Consider the following 13,029-nt stretch of genomic DNA (forward strand, 5'->3'; position numbering starts at 1 on the left):
ACCAAAAACATAATTGTGATTGCTTTGGTTGCAATCAGATTGCCATAGTCATCTGCAGTTTGCATGTAGGATGCCAACTACTCACCAAGCGGGAAGATTTAATAACATTGCATGTTTCATTTCAAGACTCTGTAGTCACAGAGCAGAGAGTAGAAAAGGTGATAATAAAATGTTTTTTGGAGCTTTACTACCAAGTAATCAACATCAGACTTGTGAACAATTAAAAGCAAACCCAACATTTAGAGTCTTAGGAAGATAATCACAGAGACAGAAACTTTCCACTGTATCATCTCAGGTTTCTTAAAACGAAGTATTCAAAGTCTGAGGTAGGGTTGTTATTTGAGGTATTCCTGGGAAAATCTTTGAGGTCCATTTGAAAGCTCCAGATTCTTTAGATTGACTGTCTCATATTTTGATTGTGAATATAGAGGATTGTAGCTCAAGTTAACATGGAAAGATAGAGGTCTAAAATCGCTAAAACATTTGGATGCTCTAGGAAATAAAACATTAAAGGCTTTCAACCGTTTTCTTAATTGAAAGACCATCTTTACACTCAATGGACACTTTATTAGGTACACCCTACTAGTACAGGATTGGGCCCCCCTTTGCATTCAGAACTGCTTTCGTTCATCATGGCACAGATTCATAGACTTTTCACTGGAGTCTAACATTCTGGCACTGGTGACCGGTAACAAAAGACAAAAGTGGAACAAACAAAAAAAAAGAAAATATTCCCAGAACAACTGGGGATATTTCTGAAATCACAATCCTACTGAGGCTTTGCAGACACTTTGCCAAATTAGTCATCATTTGGAGCAGTTCAGCAGCCCTTACAGAAGTCTTTTTAGTGTACAAACCAAAATACTTTAGATGGAAAGCATGATTCTGTTTACAGTCCAAACCAGTTTAATGCATATTTATGGAGTTTGGAGGCATCCAGCAGCAAAGTTGCTCAGATAATTATTTGGATTTGGTTAAATATAGAGGCTTTCTTTCAACATGAAGCCTTGAGGCAGAAACATTTTTATTAAAACCCATTATACTTAATGTGGCAGGCTCTTTACACAGTGTAGTCCCTGTGACCTTATTAATCCGGTCGTTAAGTGATGACGTGACGAATCCTACTTCCGGGCCTAAAGTAGTCTGCGTTTAATACGGCTTTTGTGTTGTTAACATGTTTAATGTTTTGTATTTTCTTCTATTTAATCTCAAAAAGCTCATAAAACAGTCAGTGATCACTGTTGACCTCCCTCGGCTTTTATTACCGCTAATCGTTTATTTAAACTCAGTTTTTAAAACCTTAGGATGTAACTACAGCCCAGCCCATGCAGCAGTATATGAATGACTAACCTCGTATTGTGGATGGATTATCTCAGTTGTTCTCCTGGCTGAAGTTTGGTCCTTTTACAGCATCCTGCCATGCGATTACATTTGTTCCTGACCACCGAGAACACTCACGTTAACTTTTATCGAGTGGAAAAAAAGTTAGCTTGTTTATATTATGCTAACATAGCTGTGTCGCTAGCGGTCACATAGCACATCATTATATACCAGCTAGCCAAACTTCAGTAACCCTACAAACGTCACTGCTGTTTAGTTTTCTGTCTTCATTTATGTTGGAAGTGATAACAGAGCTGTACGTTTTAATTTGTTTCCAAAACCCCGCAGTCAGGACATGCTATATTTTTTTTAGATAGAAGCTAGCGAGCTAACTTCCTGCTAACTTCTAACTCCGTTAAATGTCATAAATTCAGTTTTCATGGATGTCTGGATGTTAAACTCAATTGTTACACCTGGTAGAGCAGAACGCTGATCATTTTATTAAAGATGGAAGACTTTAGACAGTTTTTCAACTCTCAGTAATGCCATAGTGATCGTTTGATATATGGACTATTGTACAGCAGTAATCCGTTCACCATAAGCCAATATAACTGAGTAAAATACACCAGATAGCACTAACCACAATTGTAATTCCCTGATATACTGTCCCTTCCTACCTTAATTTTACACTTTGGAAGTTCAGCCTTATTTTCCTCAATAGGTTGCGGATTCCCTCTTAGACAAAAATACTCTCCAGCTGTGTAGGAGTTTTCCTTTGTTTATGTGGCACATTTGAGTTTCAACTCATGCACGTGATGATGGAATTTATTTTGATTTGCCTAAAGCCCCTTTTCATTTCTGTGGCCACAGCCTGAACTTCTGGTCAGTGGGGTCAGCTTGGTGTGGCTGTCTATTAGGTGAGCTGCAGAACGCATGACCTGTGGTAATGTGGGGCTCTGCTTGGCTGAGCCTAGTCTGAATTGCTTTTGGATTGACAGAGAAGAGCAGGGCAGGGACAAGCAGAGGTCAAACTCTGTATCTGAATATGTCTGCATAAGTGAACTTAAAAGTCAGAGGTGTGGGTGAGAGTTTTATAGTGGATAGTTCCAGCTTCTTTGTTCCTCCCATGTCTTTCTGCCTCTGCTCTCTGTTATATACTTTTTATTCTGAAATACTCTGAGTACTCTGTCTGAGGCATGCGTTAAGTGTAAAGGAAGAAAGCTAAACACATAACCTTGTGAAGTAGTCAGACTCGAACGTCAAGGAAGGTGGTAGGGAAGCAGACTATGCAGACATTTTAGGTTTCCAAGGTGAGCAATTTATTTACAGTGAACTTAATTTAATGTAACTTAACAAAACTTCCCCCAATTCAATTCAATTCAATTCAATTCAATTCAATTCAATTCAATTCAATTCAATTCAATTCAATTCAATTCAATTCAATTCAATTCAATTCAATTCAATTCAATTCAATGAACTCACCATAACATGGCTCTGGTGACACAGCTCACCTCTCCTCTCTCCTGCGTCTGGTAGAGACTGGCTTTAAATAGGGCCATCAATTTTCCTCCAATTGCCCAGCCAGTACCACTCACTCAACTGAGGGATCTAAAACTCTACACAGATTATCCAAAAACACAAAACCTCTACACACTTCTAATATGCACATTTACACAACTAAATGGCAGTATTAACAAAAGGAAAAACATTCAACAAATCCCTTTAAACCTTAACACAAACAAAAGGAAAAAGAAACCCCTCCACTTGGTTTGACCTGATGATGTCATGTGTGACATGATCAGGACTTTAAAATGAGGAAATGCCAGGCGGGCGTTTCCCCACACCTGACCCTCATGATAACTGAAAAGACAAACAAAGTAAGTATGAACAAATGACTTAATCTGTAACATAATAAAGTATAAAGAAACATAATTTAGTATTTGTCTTAATTTGCAGAATGTTTGATTTGCCGGCAACAAAACGCTTACACAAACAAACCCGGGATAGTGAGTGAAGCAATGTTACTTCACAAATAGCAAATCATAGCAAATACATAGAAACAGAATAATGTGTACAATGTGCAAAAAAAAAAGGTAAACACATATGGGACAAATGGAGAGCATTGCAACTGCTCCTCCACTTTGTCACAAACCTATAACCTATCATATACAACTGCTGAACATTTAATTATGTACACTTGCTAGTACCAAGTTTTGCTAGTACCTTTCACCTTCAGAACTGCATAAACTCTTCATGGCACAGATTGAACAAGGTGATGGAAACATTCCTCTGATATTTTGGTTCATATTTATAAGATAGCATCACGCAGTTCCACCACATCCCGAAAGTGCTCTACTGGATTATGATCTGTTGACTATGGAGGCCATTTGAGTACAGTGAACTCAATGTTATGTTCAAGAAATCAGTTTGAGATCATTTGTACTTTATACCGCGGTGTGTTATCCTACTGGAAGCAGCCATCAGAAGATGGACACACTGTGGTCAATAAGGGATGGACAAAGTGTTCCCTGAAAATATTTCCCCCACCATTACACAATAAAGCAGCCTGAAGCATTGATAAAAGGCAGGACAAATCTATGCTTTCATGGTACTTAAGAAAAATTGGCAGCAAAAATCAAGATTTATCAGATCAGTCAATGTTCTTTCAATCTTTTATTGTCCACTTTGGTGACTCCGTGTCTGAGCTTCAGTTTCCTGTTCTTACTCATCAGGAGGGGGACATCCATGTAGTCTTCTGCCATTGTAGCCCACAATATGTCAGATCTTGAAGCAGTTACCTTTCCGCACCATTCTGATGCTCAGTTTGAGCTTCAGCAGGTTGTCTTGCTCGTGTCTATGTGTCTAAATGCACTGAGAGCAGCTCAACAGGTAGAGCTAACAATGCAGCTAGTGAGTGTGTAAGTTTTAAAGGTCTATAATCAGTATGACAAGGCTCCTTTCAAATAAGTCCTTGGTAGCATTTGTAATGAACCAATAGATTATCACCATCCAGCTTCACTACGTCTAGTTTTAACACAGCTTTTAACTGAAGTCAGTTCAGAATACATTTAAATGTAATACTTCCAACTTTAAAGATAATACACTATTACGTAAGTGTAACATTTGACTTGCAAAGAATGGAAAAGGCTGTTTGTTAGGAGTTATTATGATAAACTTTGAGGAGAGAGGGCATGAGTGGGCATGAGTGATGATCAATCCATGTCATCCAGGACGTATAATAATTCATACTCAACACAACAAACAGCAGGGAATCACTCAGATGGCATCATCTTCAGAGAGGTTGCACTCAAAGGAACGAAACTAAGCATTTACAGTTTGTTGGTGTGAGTAGACTTCCATATCAGTGCAAATGTTTGTTAGTACAGAACTGCCATCCAGAAATGGAGTCTTCACACCAATCCTCCAAAAGCATGAAGCCCACGATGCAGTTCCACTTCGCACCTTGAATGCCATGGTAATAAAACAAGAAAACACAAGAAAACGTGACTAATTCATTTTACTCGTGTTGCTCTGAACACCATTTTTTTTAAAGATAATTTGTTGCCTGAACTAAACAGCTGAATTCAGCATCAGATTGGCATGACTGGAACTTATATCTCAAAATGACTATATTGTATCAGTGTGTGGCACATTTTCCAGTTGTGGCCCTCACCTCACCGGCTCAACAGTTTTGAGTATCGGAAACATCCGTGTGGCAGATAAGAGTGTAAAAATACAAAGTATAACTGTAAAAGGTAGATGTCCCTGTGCCATGCAATTTCAAACACAACCCCAATTCCAAACTTCAGCGCTGGATAAAGCGTAAATAAAAATATAAATAAATACATTTTTAAAAAGTACAGTCATTTGTAGACAGTTTTTTAAAAATATATTCAATTTACAATGAAACATAGAAAACATAGCAAATGCTTGATTTCAGAAATGAACCATCTTAAAAAAAAAAAAAAAAAAAGAACTCCCAAAAAGTTGGGACAGGATCATGTTTACTGACTTCTGGACGAGCAATGTTCTGTCATTCAAGTATAGCAAAATTACAGCTTTAAAGCTGTTGTAATAGATGCAAAGTGCAGTTTGGCGTTGTCTTACTGAAAGATGCAAGGCCTTAACTAAAAAATATGTCTGGATGTTGTTCTAAAACCTGTGTGTACCTTTCAGGATTGATGGTATCAATACCACAGGTACTAACACACCTCCGTACCATCAGAGAAGCAGGCGTTTGAACTGAGTACAAGGTGGATAGTCTGTCTTCTCTTTAGTCTCTTTAGTCAAGCCATCTGACATATATATACATGTATGTATATATATGTAAGCATGTATGTGGAAATGTGTGTGTACGTATGTATGCATGTATATATGTATGCATATATACATATATGTATGTATGTGCGTGTCTGTATGTATGGTTGTATCCGTATGTATGCAGGTGTATGTATAACTTGTACATATCTTTCTTGTGTAAATGTAAATTTGTCTGTGTTATTGTGTAAATACTTACGCTATTGTGTACACACATGGGGAGATGCTGAACTGCCTTTCAGTGTTTTTGTAACAATGACAATAAAGAGCTATTCTATTCTAAATACTAGCCTAAACCAAAAACAACTGGATTTAGAAGAGGTTGACGCCAAACTACCTGCCAAAAAAGTAGGCCTTGATGAAATGAGACTAATAAGAATAATTCAAAAGCATTTTGCATTTTGGAGTCATTAAAGTGCAAAAAGAGTTTTTCAGTTATTAGAAATGAAAACATGACCATGTTAACTTGACCTTTCAAAGATGCACGCTTTGTGCAGTGACTGCAGTGGTTGATCGTACGTGTCAGGCTATGGGTCAGATTCTGTGGTTAAAACTGAAGTCATCATAATGCAGTCCAGACCAAACCACCATGTACTTTGTCCTTCTTCCAGAGACTATAACTAACAATTACTATTGCTAACTACAGCTGGGCAGTGCTGTGAGTTCTTGCTAACGCTAGTGTTTTGTGGCAGATAAAGAAACATGTCTCATTTATTTCTTGCCCATAAACCAAAGGAGGCGCAGGAGCTTCAAAATATAATAATGGATTGCATTTATATAGCGCTTTTCAGGGCCCTCAAAGCGCTTTACAATTCCACTATTCATTCACACACTGGTGGAGGCAAGCCACAGTTTTAGCCACAGCTGCCCTGGGGCAGACTGACAGAAGCAAGGCTGCCATATCGCGCCATCGACCCCTCTGGGGTAGGCAGAAGGTGAAGTGTCTTGCCCAAGGCAACGACCAAGACTGTCCGAGCCGGGGCTCGAACCGGCAACCTTCCGGTTACAAGACAAACTGACAAACTGCCAACTCTTTGAGCCACGATTTTTTTCCCCCCCATTCATTCAGGGGAATGAATGGGGGGGAAAAAATGTCTTTCTCCACTTGGCTGGTGTTAGTGGGTTCAGGCTAGTCAGAGAAAACAGACCTCTCCAATCCTCCATCGATACAGCCGTGTCAATAAAACCCTCTGCCATTTAATTCTTCTCTTTGTATCGCACTGCTGAGATACACAGCCAAATAAGAAACTTTTAAAGCTCATTTTATTTTCAGTTTTGCTTTTTTTTTTTTTTTTAAACAACAGAATTGAAATGGGCTTCAAATAAACAGACACGGGAGGATTGTGTATGAGTCTCTTTGTTTCTGGTTGAAGGATTATTGCCATGCAGTTTTCCTCATCCCTACCCAACAGATGCATTCACTTTAAAATCCCAGTGGTGTAGTTACAGTACTGTTTCATAAGAGATGGAAAGAAGAGCATTAACCTTTGGCATCACAGAAACCCCCTGATAGACTGACTGTCCTTTAGCTATTTCTCCTCTTTTTCATATTCAACATGCGGGGGGTTTTGTGATTAGAAAGAAGAAGCTGTCATTTTATTATGGCTTTTTTTAAATGTTTCATTTGTTTCGCTTGGACAACATTTGGTCACACAGAAACACATTGTTTATTCATTTGTTCTTTCAGTAACAGTATCTCGTGTTAGATGGGCTCCACAAGACAAAGTATTCATCGTAAGACAGCAATAAAAAGAAAAGCCAGTTTCCTGTGAAGCAGTTATGAATATGGTTTGTGTTGCAGCCCTTTCTCTTCATTTCCTTTGAAATGTTTTGTTTCCTCCTCAAAAATGCTCTACCGTATAGACTACCTCCTGTGCGCCACTTGCGATCTACACCTCGAGGGCATTTATAAAGCCATATATTTTTATAGGAGATGTCACATTGGGATAACTCTGCGGCTGCGAGCCAAGGCCACCGAAAATAATCAGTGTTAATGACACAGTAAAACACGAGCTCGCTCGGTTCCTTTCGAATGCTGTGCGGCTTGGTGGATTGTTCATGTCGAAACAAGTGTTTCTCATTATGTCGAGTATTGTGCTTGGCAAGGAGGCCGCAAAAATCCTGCCAATGCATAATCTGCTTTTCCAGTGCCTGCTTAGAATACCATATATAGTTTCACCTGTTATCCTGCTCACTTCTCAGAGATAATCCACAGAGTCAGCATGTTTTCATGTCTTTGTTAAGTTTTTTAGGGGTATGTTATGGCTGACATCCTGTGAAACTAAGTGTGTCACGCATGTGTTTAATTTTGATGCCGGTTACAACGTGTTCATTTTGTTGTTTCAGTTTCATAGCATAATCCTCTGAGCTTCTTGATTTGTCCCCTGTGACCTCAAGAGTCTGATGGTAGTACAGTGTGTACCTCCTTAATTGGCCTTTTGTACAAAAAAACAAAAAAGAAATGCATAGTTGATATGGTGGAAAAGAGAAGAACCTTATTAAGATTATGAAGTATTCTTTTAAAGAACAAAAGCAGATGTTTTGTGGCAGCAGCAGCAATTTGCATTCACTGTCAGCAGTGAATCACCTTGAGCTTGAAGCTTGCTCAAGTCTCAGCGCACTCCCGGTAAGGCTCCTTTCCTGGCAGCCATCTTGAAAATAGCATGTTGGTTTGTAACAGAGATGTGGAATTTGGGACACAAATGGAACGTCTGTGTGAAGATAAGTGGACATTTAAAGAACTATACCACCAGTTCAAAGGTTGCAAGATCAAATATAACCCCAAATCCCAAAGGCTTCTGTCCCAGTGAGAATCAGATGCCCACAACAAACATCCCACCCACCCCCCTTCATCCCCCTCAAAGAGGATTTGTTTTCAAATCTTCACTTTGTCAAAGGAAATTCCCCTCAGGAAAAGAGTTTTTGCAACAACAGTCAGATTGTATTATTGTGCTCAGTCGTTGCCTTTACAAGTTCAGAGAGGACAAGCTGCCATCAGAGCGCTCCAGCTCAGCCGATTTTCATCGATTCGGTTCCTCACTTGGATTTTTCTCGTTGCCTTGCGTGTAGCATTCACAGCTATCAATATGAGGAAAGGCTAATCGAGATTGCATTGATAGGGCAATATATAACTTCATTACAATCTCATTGGCATAACAGAAGGAGACAATTACAATCACATTATAAATGAATGTCTAATAATGCCAATGGGCAACAGATTAGTGTTTGTGTGTGCTTGCTTTATAGACTGCAACATAAAAGGATGTTTGTGTGTGCTGTTGGTGTGTGAAAGGCAAAGCCGAAGCAGAAGCGTGTTTTTTTTAATGGTCTGCTAGTAGGAAGTCATCAGGTCCTCCTTCAACTGATCTATGATTGCAATATAAAAACTTTCCTGGTGAGTGAAATAATTTTGTTCTATTAAATTAAATAACTGAATATAACATGATGGGCTTTTTGGTGTTTTTTAAATTACGGTACCTGTTACAATGATGATAAAGCAGACAATGTTTTAGGGCGGGTCTACGGTGTCACTCGGTTTTTCAGTTGAAGCTACTCATCCGTCATCATGTCCAATTTCAAACCAGCAAGATGGCATTGAACGCTCACCTTGAGGATATAAACGTGCTTTTACTAACCAAAGTGGTCATGCCCATCTTTTATTTACAGTGTATGGCTGTGTGCACAGAAAACTGTTAATGTGGTCATGCTAAGTTGTTGTGCTCATAGACTGGAAGGTTTTGAATATGCCAAGCAATGCTCTCTTTTACTGTTTATATAATCATATAATTTCATATCATATGACATCATTACCTGGTGGATCCATAGTGTAGTCGTTTACACACATTTGTGTAACAAATAAGAGATGCCCAGTTTCAGATGAAAAGGGCATCTGGTGTAAAAAGTCTTCTAATCTGAACATTGTGAATAAGGGAGCGGGCAAGTGTAGGTTTATTGTATGATATCATTGCAACTGCATGCATCTGACATCTTTACAGTCAGTGTTACAACCACTAACAGTTCAATAAAATTTCACAGTAAGTGAAACCATTAATATTTCTGATATTTCTTCTGTGTGCTGACAGTCAGTAAAAATATCTGGAATGATCCTTTCCACTTTAATTTATGTTTCTGCATTACTGTTTTATGTTTGTCACCAGTCCGATGCATGGCTAAGAGCAAACCCAAATTAACACTGCATGTCTTTGAACTGTGGGAGGGAGCCAGAGTGCCTGGAGAGAACCCAAGCAAACACGGGGGGAACTAGTGCAGAGTGCAGAAAAATGGTCTCATGTGAGATGTTGCTAGTTCACTGGCTTGCTTAAGTCATAGCTGTAAAACCAAACTGAGAACCTCAGAGTTGAGGGATGTGTGTAAACCTCACATCTTCTTTCAGAGTCGAGGACTCATGTCTGGCTGTCGCATGCATCCGAACCACAGGCTGCCAGGTAATGCAAGATTATACGTTTTATTTACAGAAGATGAACACACATGTGTGGGAGTTGTGGGTTATTTAAGGGCACCTTTGAGGGAACTGAAGGGATAAATAATACACTATGCGCCACCTGTCACAGAACCCATAAGCATAGAGTAGTTCTTATTCAGCAGTTCATGCTCATTACTTTACTGTCTTTCACTGATTCTGATATCTAAGGACAATTTCAAGTCTTTCCTTTGTTTTGACATATGTTAGGTGTTATATAGCATTTTAAATCACACCCTATCGCCAAGGGGGGATCATGGGAGTGGAAGTGTTCTCTGTGTGAAAGATGGACTCCTCATGGACTCCTTGTGTTGCTCCTCATAGAGTTTTTTCACAGGCACAGACTGCAGGTGTAGCGACCTCTGTTGCAGTATACCGTGTCCATTTGACTCATGGATGTTTTACCACTTCAAACCAACTAACTCCAACACCGCCACAGCTGCACTGAAAATGCTGCTGAGAAATAATTTCCCACATCACCTTAGATCTCCACTGAAAGCAGTAGTTTTTCCTGGAAATGGCAACCTCATGATACACAGAAAATTCATTTGCACAATAAAAACCTGATGGTGTGTTTGACCTGGCCACATCTGGCCAATTGAACCGAGATTTATAATGCGGCAGGTCGGCTCCAAAAGGCGTCGGGTACCATCTCCCCTGCACAGCAGTGTTTATGTAGGCCAAGTTTAAATATTTGAGGAGCACATGTGGGGATGAATAGTGGCACAGGGTTTCATCATAAAGCTGTGAAGGGCGAGCCAGCGGGGGGTCATTTTAACAGTAGTGTCAACATCATGAGGTCCCACCTCTGTCGACTCAGCAAACAGTATATCGCAGATGCTCTAAAAGAGGTGGTGCCGGCTGCTTTCTGGAAAAGGTTGGTGGTTTTTTAGAACGTTATTGATAGCGCCAGCAAACCCTGGACATCTCTCCCCATTGGTTCTAAACTGTGTGTCCAAAGTAACCATCAGAGAATGAAATAGAAGACAGGAGGACTGACGTGTGATGCAACAATAGTAATAGAATTGTGGTTGCACAAAGAGCGAAACAGCTGCTGTTCTATTGACTGAGGTAGTCTTTCTTGGCCTTGTCTACAGTATTATTATGTAATCTCACTGTATATACAAGGAACAAATGGAGGTCATCATCTTCTCCAACATCTTCGACATTTGTCTGGATTAATCAGAGAGCAAGACACGTTTTGTTGCTCTGGTTTTGCAGATGTGACGGAGGGTTTGATGATTAGATGATTCCACTTTTCTGATTACTTCACTAGTTTCTGGAAAACAGTTACGAAGAAGTTTATATCACCACTTTTTCTTTGCTGTCATGACATTTCCTTCTGCATCCCACATTTCCCCAAATCTAATGTTACCCCAGCTCACAGTCTCTTGCTGTAAAAAGTCATGATCCCACTCTCTCAGTTGGCAGTGAAGGAATCACGGGGAAGTCAGCTCAGCTGCGAGCTACTGCTGCGTGGGTTGCTGTTTACCCAGTCTGCCTGTCTGCGGACATCCAGCACAGCTCTTACTTCAACACCCAAACTGTCCACCTGTCTCCTGTTTCTGCACAGACACTTGCAATCCTGCAAGCAAATCCCTGCTCTAGCAAGAATAATTATCACTCTTATCTCTTTTTTTTTTTTTTTTACTGCTTTCGATTTTGACAACCCTAATTTCAGGTCATTCTGCAGCTTTCACATTGCTCCGTGGTCTGTTTTCCAAGTCGTTTTAGCCCTGAGGTCAGTAATGTCCTTGACCCCTCCCTTGTCTTGCATCACCAAGCCTCTGGTTTCCATCCATCACTTTCAGCCACCCAGATGCACTGTACCGCAAGCCTCTATTGCGCTCATTTCTGCTCGTCTTTATGCCTGCTGGGGGTTTCCATGCAACTTTCCGTTTCCAAAACAGACACCTGCTCTACTCCCTCCCAACACACAGACGTTCCCTACTGAGAAAAGCAACAGAAAAGAGAGCGAGAAGAACTATGTTGAGAGAAAAGTGATTTCATGGAAGAAAGGGGGATGAAGAACTAGTGGGAGCTGGTGATGCAGTTAATTTTCTTTTTTTGAAAGGCAGCAGCGCTAAAGCTCTGCTTTAGTGGTCTGATTTGATGCCAGTCACCATCTTTAAAGTATGCCAAAGAGGTTTAAAGAGGCACTAAACCGAGATTCAAATAATCTATGGGTCTACGTATTACAGCACAAAGGAACCACCAGGTCAAAGCAGCCTCCACTCCAGTGCCACATCATCAAGGACATCAGCCACAGCATGGTGTCTTATTTTTTCTATCCGTAATAGTCTTCTGCCAGGTAGATGCATGAAACCTTACATGGATTCTGCTCACCTCACAACCCCTGTCAGTCCCTGACCTTACACAGCCTCCAATCATTAGGTGGTACCATTAAAGGCATCAGTGCACTTTAAAAGGAGGTGTTTATTTGAAATGAAAGGGTTGTGTCTGACCACTTTTCAGCCTTCTGTTTGGTTCGTCGGGTATTCAGAGGTAGGGAAGTATGCAAAATCTGACCTTCTCTCTAAATAATGTTTCATTCTTCACGCAGTTTGCATTTTGGTGGGCACGTGGTGCAAAGTAATGGAAGCTGTTACCTTCAAGGCCCGACTGGCTTAAAGTGTGTGTGTGTGTGTGTGTGTGTGTGTGTGTGTGTGTGTGTGTGTGTGTGTGTGTGTGTGTCAGCATGTGAAAAGAATCTTATCCTTGAGTGTGATTCAGTTCACCTACAGTTAAAGCCTTTTAATACTCTTAGAAACCCCCCTGTGCTCAGACAAGACTTCTCTCGCATTTATTAAGCAGGTAAATGCAATGCAGTTCAAGAAGGAAACTATTTTATCTAAAGTTTTGACAGAAAACAACCACATACTATTAAAAGCCAGGGAAGAGAACATTTACAA

Source organism: Perissodus microlepis, chromosome 9 (genome assembly GCF_051167445.1).
Source record: "Perissodus microlepis isolate ML-2025 ecotype Zambia chromosome 9, ASM5116744v1, whole genome shotgun sequence".
Taxonomy (NCBI): domain Eukaryota; kingdom Metazoa; phylum Chordata; class Actinopteri; order Cichliformes; family Cichlidae; genus Perissodus; species Perissodus microlepis.